This window comes from Procambarus clarkii, chromosome 8, assembly GCF_040958095.1.
Source record: "Procambarus clarkii isolate CNS0578487 chromosome 8, FALCON_Pclarkii_2.0, whole genome shotgun sequence".
In the NCBI taxonomy this organism is placed as follows: domain Eukaryota; kingdom Metazoa; phylum Arthropoda; class Malacostraca; order Decapoda; family Cambaridae; genus Procambarus; species Procambarus clarkii.
The window spans coordinates 291,963-310,481 of NC_091157.1; the positions used below are offsets into that span (position 1 = coordinate 291,963).

General features: G+C 39.1%; 1 long non-coding RNA gene across 1 annotated transcript; it reads left to right on the plus strand.

The window, feature by feature from the left end:
- Positions 1 to 1,372: 1,372 nt before the first annotated feature.
- On the plus strand, positions 1,373 to 7,900 carry LOC138361648 (uncharacterized). The gene is made up of 2 exons (XR_011227086.1): positions 1,373 to 1,611; positions 7,593 to 7,900. It is a non-coding gene; the product is annotated as an uncharacterized lncRNA (long non-coding RNA).
- The last annotated feature ends 10,619 nt before the right edge of the window (positions 7,901 to 18,519 follow it).

Genomic DNA, 18,519 nt, shown 5'->3' on the forward strand with positions numbered 1-18,519 from the left:
ATTTGATTAAATGATAGAGTTCAGTACGCAATAGGACACGAAATAAGCAAACTCTTTCATAGAAGATTACACTTGGAAAGAAAGAGCAAATAACTGGACTCGGTAAAATTCCAACAAATGTGGATTATTTCATGTTTCAGCTTGTTTCTATCTCACGGTGTCATAGGGCCTAAGAAGGATTTGACAGAATATTGTGTTGCAATAGAAAACATTAATTGTATTAATTCTACGAATTAGTAATATTAGTAATTACTATTGTTAGTAACTAAATGAGGATGAAATGTAGATTATTACCAACAAGGTCCATTAAAAACTGAGACAGATCAGATAACGGATAATGACAAAGAGATAAGCAGTATTTTTATTAAATATTTTATATGCGTTTACTAAAGAGGAACTTAACAATATGCCTGCAGCCGAACAAGTCTAAGTGGGTGGGGCTGAGGACAGGTTGACTAGTTTAGCAGTTACCAGGGAGGATGTTATTAAACAAATAGTAAAACTCAAGCCATTTCCATTCTATGCTAAATAAGATTTATCATAGAATGGAATTGATTTGTAGAAGAAAATTCTGTAAAAGTGTCAGATTTTCGAAAAGCTGATTTTAATTGCCTAAGAAATTTTTTGGGTGAAAAAAATTGGAAAGTCCTGGGCATTGGGGGTGGGCCAGTCGTGGTGCGAGACAAGAACCCAGCCATAGGTGATGTAAAAAGTGGTTTCGATGTGGATTGAAAATATAACTTATTTAAAATAATTCAAAACAAAGCACGCTAATGTAGTTTACCATACAAATTGAATAGATGGAATAATAATGACCCAAAATGGATAACAAATTATCTAAATAACCTTATAGGTAGAAAGAGAGCTTGGTACAAAAGGATTATGAATAGGGAAGTCAGTTTAGAACAAGTTTTCGTCCAACTTGTTAGAAATGTCAAAAAATATATAAGGAGAGCAAAAAGAAACTATGAAGTTTGCATAGCAGGGCAAGCAAAGATAAATTATAAACCATTTTTATCAGCTATATTGAACAAAGATTAGGGATAAGATAGGTCAATTAAAAACTGAGACAGGTCAGATAACAGATAAGAACGAAGAGATGAGTAGCATTTTTCATAAATATTTTGGCTCTGTATTTACTAAAAAGGAAGGTAACATTATGCCTTCAGCCGAGCAAGTATATGTGGGTGGATTAAGGAATGGGGAAGTCAGTTTAGAACAGGAATTCATACAACTGGTTAGAAATGTTAAAAAGAGATTAGGAAAGCAAAAAGAAACTATGAAGTTCGCATAGAAGAGCAAGCAATGTCAAATCCTAAAGGGTTTTTTCAGTTATATCGAGAATCTGTACTTCATACATTTCTTAATAATGTCTCACAAATATTTAAATAATTAAACAAAAATTGTATAATAACTTCATATTATTCTTGCAATTTATTTTTGCATTTTTTTTTATACAAAATTTACATTTTAAAAGATTACCTCTATTTTTAGATTGATGACTTGAAGACTACAGTGCCATCCACAGCAAATCATGGTCTTAAAATATCTCCTAGCAATGACGAGACCAATTTTCACAGAGATCAAATTTTTGCTAAGCAGTATTCACAGGTAAATATATATTATATATATAATATTATATATATAAAATTAACTACTTCATTGCTCAAAGCGCCTTTAGACATTCTGAGAGTTGTGCTATTTTATTAATTAATTAATTAGGCTATATTTTAATGTTTTGTAATGTTTTCATTACTTTTTTTGTTTTGAAATATAAATTGTTGAGTTTTGAAACATTTTGACATTAACTATACCTTAATATTTATAAACAAAAAAATACCAGAACTATGTCCTTGACAATTGCACTAAGAAGTCTTTGCCAAAATCAGGTGCTCAGTGAAGTAGTTAAAAACTTAAAAGTTGTACCACCTCTGGTGCAAGATTAGGGACCCATAGCCTCAGAGAAGAAAATAAAGAGTACTCAGAGAAGGCCTTGAATAATAGGCAGGCTGTTTGTGTGTGTTTCGACGGTAAGCTTGCTGACACCATATGTAATTACCTAAGTGTAGTTACAGGATTAGAGCTACGCTCGTGGTGTCCCGTCTACCCAGCACTCTTTGTCACATAATGCTTTAAAACTACTGACGGTCTTGGCCGCCACCACCTTCTCACTTAATTTGTTCCAACCGTGTACCACTCTGTATGCGAAAGGAAATTTTTGTATATTTCTTTGGCATCTTTGTTTAGTTAGTTTAAATCTATGACCTTTTGTTCTTGAAGTTCCAGGTCTCGGGAAATCTTCCCTATCGATTTTATCAATTCCTGTTACTATTTTGTACATAGTGATTTTATCACCTCTTTTTGTTGTCTTCTAGTTTTGGCATATATATAATGCCTCTGACCTCTCCACATAGCTCTTGCCCTTTAGTTCTCGGAGCCACTTAGTAGCATGTCTTTGCACCTTTTCCAGTTTGTTGATGTGCTTCTTAAGATATGGGCACCACACAACCGCTGCATATTCTAGCCTTGGCCGAACAAAACTCGTGAACAATTTCTTTAGTATTTCGCCATCCATGTATTTAAACGAAATTCTGAAGTTAGAAAGCGTGGCATAGGCTCCTCACACAACGTTCTTTATGTGAGCCTCAAGTGATAGTTTTCTATCTAGAATCAACCCTAGACCTCTTTCTTTTATCAGAATTATATAAAGATTTCTCACATAATTTGTAGGTTGTGTGGGATCTGTGTTCTATTCCACATTCCATAACATGGCATTTATTCACATTAAATTTCATTTGCCAAGTGGTGCTCCATATACTTATTTTGTCCAGGTCTTCTTGAAGGGCATGACAATCATCTAAATTTCTTATCCATCCCATTATCTTAGCATCATCAGCAAACATGTTTATATAATTCTGTATTCCAACTGGTAGATCATTTATGTAGACAATGAACATTTCTGGTGCATGTACTGTGGTACTCCACTTGTGACACTTCTCCAGTCCGATTGCCTCTGATTACTGCCCTCATTTTTCTATCAGTCAGAAAATTTTTCATCCATGTTAGAAGCTTACCTATCACCCATCCAAAATTTTCTAGTTCCAGAACAACCTCTTATGTGGAACTCTGTCGAAAGCCTTTTTTATGTCTAGATAGATGCAGTCAACCCAACTACCTTTTTCCTTTAAAATCTCTGTGGCTCAATCATAGAAACTGAGTAAATTCGATACACAGGATCTTCCAGATCGAAAACAATACTGTCTGTGTGATATTATATAATTTCTCTCCAGGTGTTCCACCCATTTAGTTTTTATTATTTTTTTTCAATCTTTTCACTGTTACACTTGTCAATGATTCAGGTCTATAACTGAGAGAGGTGGGGTCTTCCCTGTTGCCACTTTTGTAGATTGGAACTATGTTAGCCTTTTCCACATGTTTGCTATGACTCCTGTACACAGGGATGCCTGAAAGATCAGGCGAAGTGGAAGGCTGAGCTCAGATGCACATTCTCTCAGAACCCATGGTGAAACTCCATCTGGACCAACTGCTTTGTTCTTACTTAGCTACTTTAGCATATTTTCCACTTCATCTCTAGACACCTCTATACGCTCTATGATGTTCTCACAAATTCTTATTGTGTCTGGTTCTCTTAAGATTTCATTTTGTATAAACACACTTTGGAACTTTTGGTTTAATGTTTCACACATTGCATTATCATTTTCTGTGAATCTGTTTCCTATTTTCAACCTCTGGATATTATCCTTTACCTGCAATTTGTTGTTTATGAATTTGTAGAATAGGCCCAGTTCTGTTTTACATTTATCCATTATCCCTTTTTAAAAATTTCTTTCTGCCTCTTCCCTTACTGCTGTATAGTTGTTTCTCGCATCTTTGTATCGCTGGTATGATTGGGGGTTTGGCTTCTTTCTATATTGATACCTGCTTGATGGGGTTCTGCTCTTCTACTCCCCAAGCCCGGCCCGAGGCCAGGCTCGACTTGTGAGAGTTTGGTCCACCAGGCTGTTGCTTGGAGCGGCCCGCAGGGCCACATACCCACCACATTCCGGCTGATCCGGAACTTCTCTTAGAAAACAGTCCAGTTTTCTCCTGAAGATGTCCACGGTTGTTCCGGCAATATTTCTTATAGTCGCTGGGAGGACGTTGAACAACCGCGGACCTCTGATGTTTATACAGTGCTCTCTGATTGTGCCTGTGGCACCTCTGCTCTTCACTGGTTCAATCTTGCATTTTTTTTCCATATTGTTCACTCCAGTACGTTGTTATTTTACTGTGTAGATTTGGGACCTGGCCCTCCAGTATCTTCCATGTGTATATTATTTGGTATCTCTCTCGTCTCCTTTCTAGAGAGTACATTTGGAGAGCTTTGAGATGATCTCAATAATTTAGGTGTTTTATCTCGTCTATGCGTGCCGTATATGTTCTCTGTATTCCCTCTATTTCAGCAATCTCTCCTGCTCTGAAGGAGGAAGTGAATACTGAGCAGTACTCGAGACGGGACAACATAAGTGACTTGAAGAGTACAACCATTGTGATGGGATCCCTGGATTTGAAAGTTCTCATAATCCATCCGATCATTTTTCTGGCCGACGCAATATTTGCTTGGTTATGCTCCCTAAACATTAGATCGTCGGACATCATTATTCCCAAATCCTTGACATGCTGTTTTTCTACTATGGGAAGATTCGATTGTGTTTTGTACCCTGTATTATGTTTCAGATCCTCATTTTTGCCATACCTAAAATTTATCACTGTTAAACATCATGTTATTTTCTGCTGCCCAATCGAAAACTTTGTTGACATCTGCTTGTAGTTTTTCAATGTCTTTCATTCCATTTTTGTGTATTTTGGTTTGTGGCCCTCTCTCAATTTCTGTTGAACTAATCCTGTTTTCTGGTCCTGCATCTCTGTTTTGGTATGAATGTTTGTGTGCCTTCATTGTATATTTTGAAAAATTTGGCATACATTTAATTTACTTCCCTGTCTAGCAACAAGTCTGCCTAATTACTTATTAAAAAAATTTTGAAGTTCCCCCATAGTGACCTCTCTCTCTCTTGAAATCAAGTTTATCAACTGTTTCAATGTCCCCATTTTCTGTGTGTGTGTGTGTTTGGAGGCTAAGCTTGCTGATACCATGTGTGTGTGTGTTTGGAGGCTAAGCTTGCTGATACCATGTGTGTGTGTGTGTGTGTTTGGAGGCTAAGTTTGCTGACACCATGTGTGTGTGTGTGTGTGTTTGGAGGCTAAGTTTGCTGACACCATGTGTGTGTGTTTGGAGGCTAAGCTTGCTGATACCGTTTGTGTGTGTGTGTGTGTTTGGAGGCTAAGCTTGCTGATACCGTTTGTGTGTGTGTGTGTGTTTGGAGGCTAAGCTTGCTGATACCATGTGTGTGTGTATCTGGAGGCTAAGCTTGCTGATACCATGTGTGTGTGTGTGTGTGTGTTTGGAGGCTAAGCTTGCTGATACCATGTGTGTGTATGTGTGTGTTTGGAGGCTAAGCTTGCTGATACCATGTGTGTGTGTATTTGGAGGCTACGCTTGCTGATACCATGTGTGTGTGTGTGTGTGTGTTTAAAGGCTAAGCTTGCTGATACCATGTGTGTGTGTGTGTGTGTTTGGAGGCTAAGCTTGCTGATACCATGTGTGTGTGTATTTGGAGGCTACGCTTGCTGATACCATGTGTGTGTGTGTGTGTGTGTGTGTGTGTTTGGAGGCTAAGTTTGCTGACACCATGTGTGTGTGTATTTGGAGGCTACGCTTGCTGATACCATGTGTGTGTGTGTGTGTTTGGAGGCTAAGCTTGCTGATTCCATGTGTGTGTGTGTGTTTGGAGGCTAAGTTTGCTGATACCATGTGTGTGTGTGTGTTTGGAGGCTAAGCTTGCTGATTCCATGTGTGTGTGTGTGTTTGGAGGCTAAGCTTGCTGATACCATGTGTGTGTGTGTGTTTGGAGGCTAAGCTTGTTGATACCATGTGTGTGTGTGTGTGATTGTTTGAAGGCTAAGCTTGCTGATACCATGTGTGTGTGTGTGTGTTTGGAGGCTAAGCTTGCTGATACCGTGTGTGTGTGTGTGTGTTTGGAGGTTAAGCTTGCTGATACCATGTGTGTGTGTGTGTGTGTGTTTGGAGGCTAATCTTGCTGATACCATGTGTGTGTGTGTGTTTGGAGGCTAAGTGACAAAACTTTCTATATTCTGTTTGGCAATAAATCCTCTAATCAAATAAATCTCAAAATAAACAATACCCAAATTTGTAACAAATTAGATGGCAAATTCCTTGGCATTCTCATTGACCACAAGCTGAATTTCCAGGGACACATTCTAAACATATCAAAAAAAGTTTCAAAAACTGTGGGCATTCTTTCTAAGATCAGATATTATGTACCACGCCCTGCCCTGGTGACTCTCTATTACTCCCTTATCTATCCATATCTCAACTATGGTATTTGTGCTTGGGGCTCTACTACCCAAAATCCCTTACGTCCTCTAATTACTCAACACAAAGCTGCTATTAGGACAATATCCAATTCTGGCCCCAGACATCACTCGGTACCCCTACTCAAATCTCTGAATATGTTAGACATTAAGTCACTGCACATTCTCTCATGTGTATTATACATATATAAAAGGCTAAACTATAATGCCAATCCTGATCTCAAAAGCTTCATAGAAGGTTGTAACAGAACCCATGAGCACCACACCAGAAATAAATACAGTTTTGATATTCCTAGAGTACGACTAAATCAAACCAGAAATGCTCTACAAATCAAGGGGCCCAGAATGTGGAATGACCTTCCCAACCATGTTAAAGACTGTACCTCTCTCAACCAGTTTAAGTTAAAAACGAAGCAATACCTAATAAATTCCATGTAACCCACCTTACCCCCCTGTTGTCAACCCATGTATATTTTTTGTTTTTTTGTTTTTCAAATAAACGCTGTTTGAATGTAATTTTCTGTAATAATTTGTAATTGTATTTGTGCTGCTTTTTCAACAATGTTCCCCCCTCTTTACCTCTATTTTTTATATGTACTCATCACATCTTTTCTTTTTACCCATTAGTTTTAAGCTGTAGTCATTAATGTTTTTCCTGCCCGAAACGCTTTGCGTAATAGTGGCTTTAGGCATTGTATGTACTAGCTCTATCTATAAAGCCAACAAACTTTGTAAATCTCTTTATGTATGTACCTTACCTAAATAAAGATTATTATTATTATTATTATTAAGTTTGCTGACACCGTATGTGTACTCACCTATTTTTACTCACCTGTTTAAATAATAATAGGGGTGTGTACCACCTCTGGTGCAATTGTAGGGACCCACAGCCTTGAAGAAAATAAAGAGTATCAGAGAAGACCTTGTGGATTCTCACTGAACACTAATCTTTTCTTCTCCTACCACCCCTCTTATTTTGTTTTATGCTGTATTCTATTATATATCATATAAATACATAGCCAAATGGCAATATTTATTATGTCTATACAAAAGAAGACATCCACTTTATTTTTTTTCTCTCCTTTGTTTCTATGTGGATTTTGTTGTGACTAATGATTCTCCTCCTTTCCCATCAACAGGTCTTCCTCACTGGGCTTGCTCGGCTTTTGTGTTACTGTGAGGGTGCCATCATCGTTTACCCTTCAAGACTGACTCATGCTGGCATTGCATTTGTGGACTTCCCTTCACAGTAAACAGTCCTTCTCCATATGGTGATTGTCCAGGGCAAGCAGGGTGTGACTGCCATCTTGGAGAAGCAGGGTCTTTTAATATGAAGAATCTTCCGTCTTCTCTACTTACGCCAGCTTGTGCCAGCCTTGCATTCTTGTTACTTCATGGCCCTTGGGCCATTTTTATTTATTTTACATAATAAATTTTGTTATTAATACCCGTGTTTCACAAGAGATCCTTAACATTTTTAGCACCAATTGTATTGACTAATGTACGTCTTGTAACCTTTAAGACAAAAATAGACAAGACATAGATAATGAGTGAATAATACTGAGTGACTAGGTTAGGGCGAGGAACATAGTACAGTGTCTGACTTTGGAAGAATGCCTACTGTTTTAGAAACCTTATTGCCATGATCATAATCGTATGGGTTAAAAAGCATTTGTTGTCACTCCTACACTGTGGCTTGTTGAGCTTTAAACCTTTGCTCCTTGTTCGTGTTACATCTGACCTTTTGAAGAAATTGTATGAATCAATATCCTCCAAATTGTTCAGTATTTTAAAGGTTTCGCTCTATTACTCTCTCATTTGCATATATCTAAGCATATAGATTAGATATAGATTTAGATTAGATTTTTTATTCAGGTAAAGGTACATACATTGCAGATGAGTTACAAAGGGAAAGGACAATGACTAGAGTTCACTAGCTCTATTGGAAGAGAAACGTCTGCAAGACAAGTGTGGCCAAAAATTCAGGTAGCAGCGGCTCACAACGACCCCCAACGGCTTCATTTTGTATCTTCTCCAACTTGCCCATCCTACCTTTACCAAAACAAGAAATGACAGGTGCAGCATAATCAATAAGAAATCTTACAGTACTCAAGTACATCATTCGTAGCACTTGGACTCCCACTCCTTTCCACAGCATGCCAAGGCCTTCAGAGGTTGTAATCTCTTCCGACATTGTCTCAACAGTCTGTTCATCTCAGTTTCCAAACTCTCATAGGTATATCCAACATATATGCCTAAATATTTATATATATTAACTCTCTATATTTTTACCGTTTATTTCCAATATAATGGGCCTCCGACTTCTACATTCAAACTTTAATTTTGTCTTCATTAACCACTAGTGCCATGTGGTGACACTGGTTTCCGAAATTGTCCAACACTGTTTGAACCTTTGAAATATCTTTGCCCTGAAACAAAATATCATCGGCATATATGATTGGAGTTACCCAATTTGAGTATTTCTCAGATGCTATCTTATTCATTAGTACATTAAACAGGGAGAGACTCAACACTCCTCCCTGAGGTGTGCAGAGTTCTTGACCTTGATACCTTGAACCATACAACCTTGATACCACACCTGAGCCTTCCTTTCCTGAAGATAATCCCCTATCCAGCGCAATAATCTCCCTTCAACACCAAGACCAGATAATTCATATAAAATAACCTCTTTGTTGGCTTTATCAAAAGCTCCTTATAAATCAATAAAAATTCTATAATAATCATTACCATAATAATAATAATAATAATAATAATAATAATAATAATTTTTATTTAGGTAAGGTACATACATAAAGAGATTTTACAAAGTTTGTTGGCTTTATAGATAGAGCTAGTACATACAATGCCTAAAGCCACTATTACGCAAAGCGTTTCGGGCAGAAACGCCCGAAACCATTAGCTAGACATTTAATAATACAGTCAGAGGTACTTTTTCCTCTGAGGAACCTGAAAAATTATTAGACAGCTGATCACCTATTATATACAAAAGTTTATTTAACATGATCCTCTCCATCATTTTACAATAACACGAGGTTAAAGACACAGGTCTGTACTCTCCATTGGTTTTTAGGGATAAGGATGATCATAGTTCTTTTTCATTTACTGGGAATTCTGCCCTCTTTATAACTAATATTAAAGAGGTCTAACAGCGGGCTTTTCGTCATAATGGCAAGTTCATTATGTATTTCATAAGTTACTCCATCCTCCCCAGGTGCGGTAGATTTCCCAACTTTAATCGCCGTTATTAGTTCTTCTCTGTCACCTGTGCAAGTGACATCACCACTGTTACCTGCTGTAAGTATAAAATCCTTTCTTAGATCTTTCCAAGAATCAAACGACTCTCTCGTTACAGCGGGTAATTAAATGAACTAAGTTTGGCAGCTTCCGCCCATTTATTTACGGGACCTTTTGCAATTCCTTACGGGTCAGGATGTGCAACAAAATTATGCTTTTTACCCCTTATTTCATTTATGTCTTGCCAGATTTCCTTCAAGTTTGTTACTCCTAACTTTCTCTGCAAACTCCTGCCAATACTTGCTCCAAATTTCCTTTCTCTTCTCCGCACACTTTTATTGGGGGATGCTTTTCTCTACCAGATGTTTTCCGGTTCAATGTTGCATTAAATACATCTACCTCCTTAATTAAATCTTAATAAAATGCTTCTGCCGAAACTGGCTTATAAGTATCATACCAAGACTTAATATGACCAACAAGGCCCCTTAATTCTCCCTTATTAAACTTTAAGCTTTTCCTCTGAAGGCAGGCATGCTTTTTATCTAGTTCAAGCAGTATTTGTAATGCAAAATTTCTTAGCATTTCATCCACAGTAAGACAATTCTCCTCTATGCCCTCAGCATTTATCAAACAAGCATAATCTAATCTCCCTCCCCTCAGATGAGTAGGAGAGGGCTCGCCCAGCAGTTGAACATCTTCATGTTCAACATGTTCATCTTCATGTTCAGAATGTTACCATCCCTATCCCCAGTTTCCTGGAGTGCTACTATGTTAATATTCTCTAAGAGTATAATAGTGTACATCCACCGCTCTAGTTTTTAATCCATTAACGTTCCAAGATAATATTATCAATCTACTTTCATCCATGATTAATAATAAAACTACCTTTGCCCTGTCCGTCACATTCCATGAGATACGAGAGTACCTTAGAAACTTCCTTCCAACTCCGTAATATTTTTTCTTTCTCCTCACTTGCACAACTACTACTAACATCGAAGGTAATAGTATTCATATCTATTTTCTTTGTTATTTCTGTATACCTTTTTTCCTTTAACGAAGGTACCCCCCAGGTGTAGGGAGGAATGATCTTTTCCAGGTATATTTTGAAAATCAGCATCGTTTTGCCACGTACCGCTTCGGTGGGTAGGCGGTTCCATGAGTTAATAACTCTGTGGGTGAAAAAAGTATCTCCTGTAACTGGTAACTGGCTATTCAGACGAAGGACTTCGGGTAGATGTAGTTTACATGGACCTGAACAACGGTCGTAGTCTGCTGTCTGCTCTGTGTCGAGGCTGTAGCGTCTTCGGTCGATTAGAACTGTACACGCCGAGTGCTACATTCTTGACTGGAGATTGTACTGTGTGCTATTCGATTGATTGATGAAGATTAAGCCACCCAAGAGGTGACACGGGCATGAATACCCCGTAAGTGGTGGTCCTTTTGAGCCATTACCAGTATCAAAAGATGATACTGGAGATTTGTGGAGGCGCAACTGCACCCTGCGTGACGGGAGATGGCTCCCGGACCAAATGGTGTGTGCTATTCTGATTTATTTATAAAGATTAAGCCACCCAAGAGGTGGCACGGGCATGAATAGCCCGTAATGTGCTATTCTCAAGTCGCTTGCTTATGTACGGTGACGACACCTCACAGTAAGATATAGAAGGGTGGAAAACCGTTACCTGTAAATAGGGATAGGATTAATGCTTGTGTAATTAGTTATGCCATTATAATGATGAGATAATGGAGTATAAGGATTACTCGATCACTACATCACCTTCAACTATTACTAGGGGGAACTATTACATGGTCCAGCGATTTTCTGAAAAGGAGTTTCACTGGCAAGCATAGTGAATTGAGAGCATAAGAATAAAGGTAGCTGCAGAAGGCCTATTGGCCCATACGAGGCAGCTCCTATTCTATAACCACCCAAACCCACTCATATACATGTCCAACCCACGCTTGAAACAATCGAGGGACCCCACCTCCACCACGTTACGCGGTAATTGGTTCCACAAATCAACAACCCTGTTGCCAAACCAGTATTTACCCAAGTCTTTCCTAAATCTAAACTTATCCAATTTATACCCATTGTTTTGTGTTCTGTCTTGTGTTGATACTTTTAATACCCTACTAATATCCCTTTTGTTATGTCCATTCATCCACTTGTAAACCTCTATCATATCACCCCTAACTCTTCGCTTTTCCAGTGAATGCAATTTAAGCTTTGTTAATCTTTCTTCATATAAAAGATTTCTATTTTTGGGAATTAACTTAGTCATCCTACTCTAGACACGTTCAAGTGAATTTATATCCATTCTATAATATGGCGACCAAAACTGAACTGCATAATGTAAATGGGGCCTAACCAGAGCAAGATATAGCTTAAGAACCACACCAGGTGTCTTGTTACTAACACTTCGATTAATAAATCCCAGTGTCCTATTTGCCTTATTACGAGCATTTATGCATTGATCCTTTTGTTTTAAATTCTTACTAATCATAACTCCCAGATCCCTTTCACAATCCGACTTCGCAATCTCAACACCATCTAGCTCGTATCTTGTAACTACCATCATTACCTAGTCTCAAAACTTTACATTTATCAGCATTAATCTGCATCTATCAATCTTTTGACCATTTCAAAACCCTATTTAGATCAACTTGAAGTGATAGTGAGTCTTCTTCCGTGTTAATTTCCCTACCTATTTTTGTATCATCTGCAAATTTGCAAATGTTGCTACTCAACATAAGAACACAAGAACAAAGGCAACTGCAGAACGCCCACCGGCCCATACGAGGCAGCTCCTACCTACAACCACCCAATTAATTTGCCAGTTCCTTTACGACTTGGGACTTAAATCCATTTACACTTTGGGCTTCTGAGTCTTTTAGTTTGTCAATGCTCTTCCTGATTGTGTCGCGTGTAATTGGTATTTCTCTTAATTCATTCTCCTTACCTCCTACAAACATTTGTGCTGGTGATGGGATGTCATTCAAGCTTTCTAGTGTGAACACTGATGTTAGGTATTCATTGAGAGTGTTTGCCGCCCTTTTATGATACAACTTAAAATTGTTAGTCTCATCTTTTATGGGTCCTACGGAGTCAGTTCTTTGTTTGGGTTTTACTTCGTATATATTTGCCCGAAACGCTATGCGTATTAGTGGCTTTAGGTATTGTATTTTAAATTTTAAAATTTTGCCCCGAGGAGCGAGTTTATTGGGAGTACTTAGCTGTATAATTAGCAAGGTAATTAACTATAGTTTGCTGTGCTCCGTCCTTTAACAAATCCATTGACCCCTCCCCTAACCTGCCTATTTTGTGTAATAGTCGGTTTAGGATGATCCTTTCAAGCATCTTCCAAGTGCATTACATGAGACTGATAGGTCTGTAATTGCCAGGGTCATTGGGTTTCGGTATTGGGACCATTATTGCATGTTTCCATTGTGTGGGCAACACTCCACATAGGAATGACTTGTTAAACAGGTGGAGTAGTGGATTGCCAGACACTTCACACAGTGCATTGAGTATGTCGTAGGTGATGCCATCTTCACCAGGTGCTGTACTTTTACCCTTTTCATAGCCCCCTTTACTTCCTTGGCTGTGATTGGTTCCTCATACTCGTCATCACTAGATTGTGCTCTTGTTATCCTAATCCTTCTGTCATTATGTCGGAGGAGCTGTTCCCTGCTTACTTCTGCAGGGAGGGAGGAGGATGATGCTGCATCACTCCACTTGTGTATTAGTTCTTCAGCCTTACCCTAGGGGTCGTTGTGAGCCGCAGGCCGGGCTCTGCTCCCCTTAGCTACCTTAATTTTTGCCCACACTTGTCTTGCATACGTTTCTCTTCCAATAGAGCTAGTGAACTCTAGTCATTGTCTTTCCCTTTGTAACTCATCTGCAATGTATGTACTTTTACCTGAATAAAAAATCTAATCTAAATCTATATCTAATCTATATGCTTAGATATATGCAAATGAGAGAGTAATAGAGCGAAACCTTTAAAATACTGAACAATTTGGAGGATATTGATTCATACAATTTCTTCAAAAGGTCAGATGTAACACGAACAAGGAGCAAAGGTTTAAAGCTCAACAAGCCACAGTGTAGGAGTGACAACAAATGCTTTTTAACCCATACGATTATGATCATGGCAATAAGGTTTCTAAAACAGTAGGCATTCTTCCAAAGTCAGACACTGTACTATGTTCCTCGCCCTAACCTAGTCACTCAGTATTATTCACTCATTTATCTATGTCTTGTCTATTTTTGTCTTAAAGGTTACAAGACGTACATTAGTCAAAACAATTGGTGCTAAAAATGTTAAGGATCTCTTGTGAAACACGGGTATTAATAACAAAATTTATTATGTAAAATAAATAAAAATGGCCCAAGGGCCATGAAGTAACAAGAATGCAAGGCTGGCACAAGCTGGCGTAAGTAGAGAAGACGGAAGATTCTTCATATTAAAAGACCCTGCTTCTCCAAGATGGCAGTCACACCCTGCTTGCCCTGGACAATCACCATATGGAGAAGGACTGTTTACTGTGAAGGGAAGTCCACAAATGCAATGCCAGCATGAGTCAGTCTTGAAGGGTAAACGATGATGGCACCCTCACAGTAACACAAAAGCCGAGCAAGCCCAGTGAGGAAGACCTGTTGATGGGAAAGGAGGAGAATCATTAGTCACAACAAAATCCACATAGAAACAAAGGAGAGAAAAAAAATAAAGTGGATGTCTTCTTTTTGTATAGACATAATAAATATTGCCATTTGGCTATGTATTTATATGATATATAATAGAATACAGCATAAAACAAAATATGAGGGGTGGTAGGAGAAGAAAAGATTAGTGTTCAGTGAGAATCCACAAGGTCTTCTCTGAATACTCTTTATTTTCTTCAAGGCTGTGGGTCCCTACAATTGCACCAGAGGTGGTACACACCCCTATTATTATTTAAACAGGTGAGTAAAAATAGGTGAGTACACATACGGTGTCAGCAAACTTAGCCTCCAAACACACACACACACATGGTATCAGCAAGATTAGCCTCCAAACACACACACACACACACATGGTATCAGCAAGTTTAATCTCCAAACACACACACATGGTATAAGCACGCTTAGCCTCCAAACACACACACACACACATGGTGTCAGCAAACTTAGCCTCCAAACACACACACACACACACACGGTATCAGCAAGCTTAGCCTCCAAACACACACACACACACATGGTATCAGCAAGCTTAGACTCCAAACACACACACACACACACACACGGTATCAGCAAGCTTAGCCTCCAAACACACACACACACACACACGGTATCAACAAGCTTAGCCTCCAAACACACACACACACATGGTATCAGCAAGCTTAGCCTCCAAACACACACACACACATGGTATCAGCAAACTTAGCCTCCAAACACACACACACACATGGAATCAGCAAGCTTAGCCTCCAAACACACACACACACATGGTATCAGCAAGCGTAGCCTCCAAATACACACACACACATGGTGTCAGCAAACTTAGCCTCCAAACACACACACACACACACATGGTATCAGCAAGCGTAGCCTCCAAATACACACACACATGGTATCAGCAAGCTTAGCCTCCAAACACACACACACACACACATGGTATCAGCAAGCTTAGCCTCCAAACACACACACACACACACATGGTATCAGCAAGCTTAGCCTCCAAATACACACACACATGGTATCAGCAAGCTTAGCCTCTAAACACACACACACACACAAACGGTATCAGCAAGCTTAGCCTCCAAACACACACACACACACACATGGAATCAGCAAGCTTAGCCTACAAACACACACACACATGGTATCAGCAAGCATAGCCTCCAAATACACACACACACATGGTGTCAGCAAACTTAGCCTCCAAACACACACACACACACACATGGTATCAGCAAGCGTAGCCTCCAAATACACACACACATGGTATCAGCAAGCTTAGCCTCCAAACACACACACACACACACATGGTATCAGCAAGCTTAGCCTCCAAACACACACACACACACACATGGTATCAGCAAGCTTAGCCTCCAAATACACACACACATGGTATCAGCAAGCTTAGCCTCTAAACACACACACACACACAAACGGTATCAGCAAGCTTAGCCTCCAAACACACACACACACACAAACGGTATCAGCAAGCTTAGCCTCCAAACACACACACATGGTGTCAGCAAACTTAGCCTCCAAACACACACACACACACACATGGTGTCAGCAAACTTAGCCTCCAAACACACACACACACACATGGTATCAGCAAGCTTAGCCTCCAAACACACACACACACACACATGGTATCAGCAAGCTTAGCCTCCAAACACACACACACATGGTATCAGCAAGCTTAGCCTCCAAACACACACACACACAGAAAATGGGGACATTGAAACAGTTGATAAACTTGATTTCAAGAGAGAGAGACGTCACTATGGGGGAACTTCAAAATTTTTTTAATAAGTAATTAGGCAGACTTGTTGCTAGACAGGGAAGTAAATTAAATGTATGCCAAATTTGTCAAAATATACAATGAAGGCACACAAACATTCATACCAAAACAGAGATGCAGGGCCAGAAAACAGGATTGGTTCAACAGAAATTGAGAGAGGGCCACAGACCAAAAGACACAAAAATGGAATGAAAGACATTGAAAAACTACAAGCAGATGTCAACAAAGTTTTCGATTGGGCAGCAGAAAATAACATGATGTTTAACAGTGATAAATTTTAGGTATGGCAAAAATGAGGATCTGAAACATAATACAGGGTACAAAACACAATCAAATCTTCCCATAGTAGAAAAACAGCATGTCAAGGATTTGGGAATAATGATGTCCGACGATCTAATGTTTAGGGAGCATAACCAAGCAAATATTGCGTCCGCCAGAATAATGATCGGATGGATTATGAGAACTTTCAAATCCAGGGATCCCATCACAATGGTTGTACTCTTCAAGTCACTTATGTTGTCCCGTCTCGAGTACTGCTCAGTATTCACTTCCTCCTTCAGAGCAGGAGAGATTGCTGAAATAGAGGGAATACAGAGAACATATACGGCACGCATAGACGAGATAAAACACCTAAATTATTGAGATCATCTCAAAGCTCTCCAAATGTACTCTCTAGAAAGGAGACGAGAGAGATACCAAATAATATACACATGGAAGATACTGGAGGGCCAGGTCCCAAATCTACACAGTAAAATAACAACGTACTGGAGTGAACAATATGGAAAAAAATGCAAGATTGAACCAGTGAAGAGCAGAGGTGCCACAGGCACAATCAGAGAGCACTGTATAAACATCAGAGGTCCGCGGTTGTTCAACGTCCTCCCAGCGACTATAAGAAATATTGCCGGAACAACCGTGGACATCTTCAGGAGAAAACTGGACTGTTTTCTAAGAGAAGTTCCGGATCAGCCGGGATGTGGTGGGTATGTGGCCCTGCGAGCCGCTCCAAGCAACAGCCTGGTGGACCAAACTCTCACAAGTCGAGCCTGGCCTCGGGCCGGGCTTGGGGAGTAGAAGAGCAGAACCCCATCAAGCAGGTATCAATATAGAAAGTAGCCAAACCCCCAATCATACCAGCGATACAAAGATGCGAGAAACAACTATACAGCAGTAAGGGAAGAGGCAGAAAGAAATTTTTAAAAAGGGATAATGGATAAATGTAAAACAGAACTGGGCCTATTCTACAAATTCATAAACAACAAATTGCAGGTAAAGGATAATATCCAGAGGTTGAAAATAGGAAACAGATTCACAGAAAATGATAATGCAATGTGTGAAACATTAAACTAAAAGTTCCAAAGTGTGTTTATAGAAAATGAAATCTTAAGAGAACCAGACACAATAAGAATTTCTGAGAACATCATAGAGCGTATAGAGGTGTCTAGAGATGAAGTGGAAAATATGCTAAAGTAGCTAAGTAAGAACAAAGCAGTTGGTCCAGATGGAGTTTCACCATGGGTTCTGAGAGAATGTGCATCTGAGCTCAGCCTTCCACTTCGCCTGATCTTTCAGGCATCCCTGTGTACAGGAGTCATAGCAAACATGTGGAAAAGGCTAACATAGTTCCAATCTACAAAAGTGGCAACAGGGAAGACCCCACCTCTCTCAGTTATAGACCTGAATCATTGACAAGTGTAACAGTGAAAAGATTGAAAAAAAAAATAATAAAAACTAAATGGGTAGAACACCTGGAGAGAAATTATATGATATCACACAGACAGTATTGTTTTCGATCTGGAAGATCCTGTGTATCGAATTTACTCAGTTTCTATGATTGAGCCACAGAGATTTTAAAGGAAAAAGGTAGTTGGGTTGACTGCATCTATCTAGACATAAAAAAGGCTTTCGACAGAGTTCCACATAAGAGGTTGTTCTGGAAACTAGAAAATTTTGGATGGGTGACAGGTAAGCTTCTAACATGGATGAAAAATTTTCTGACTGATAGAAAAATGAGGGCAGTAATCAGAGGCAATCGGACTGGAGAAGTGTCACAAGTGGAGTACCACAGTACATGCACCAGAAATGTTCATTGTCTACATAAATGATCTACCAGTTGGAATACAGAATTATATAAACATGTTTGCTGATGATGCTAAGATAATGGGATGGATAAGAAATTTAGATGATTGTCATGCCCTTCAAGAAGACCTGGACAAAATAAGTATATGGAGCACCACTTGGCAAATGAAATTTAATGTGAATAAATGCCATGTTATGGAATGTGGAATAG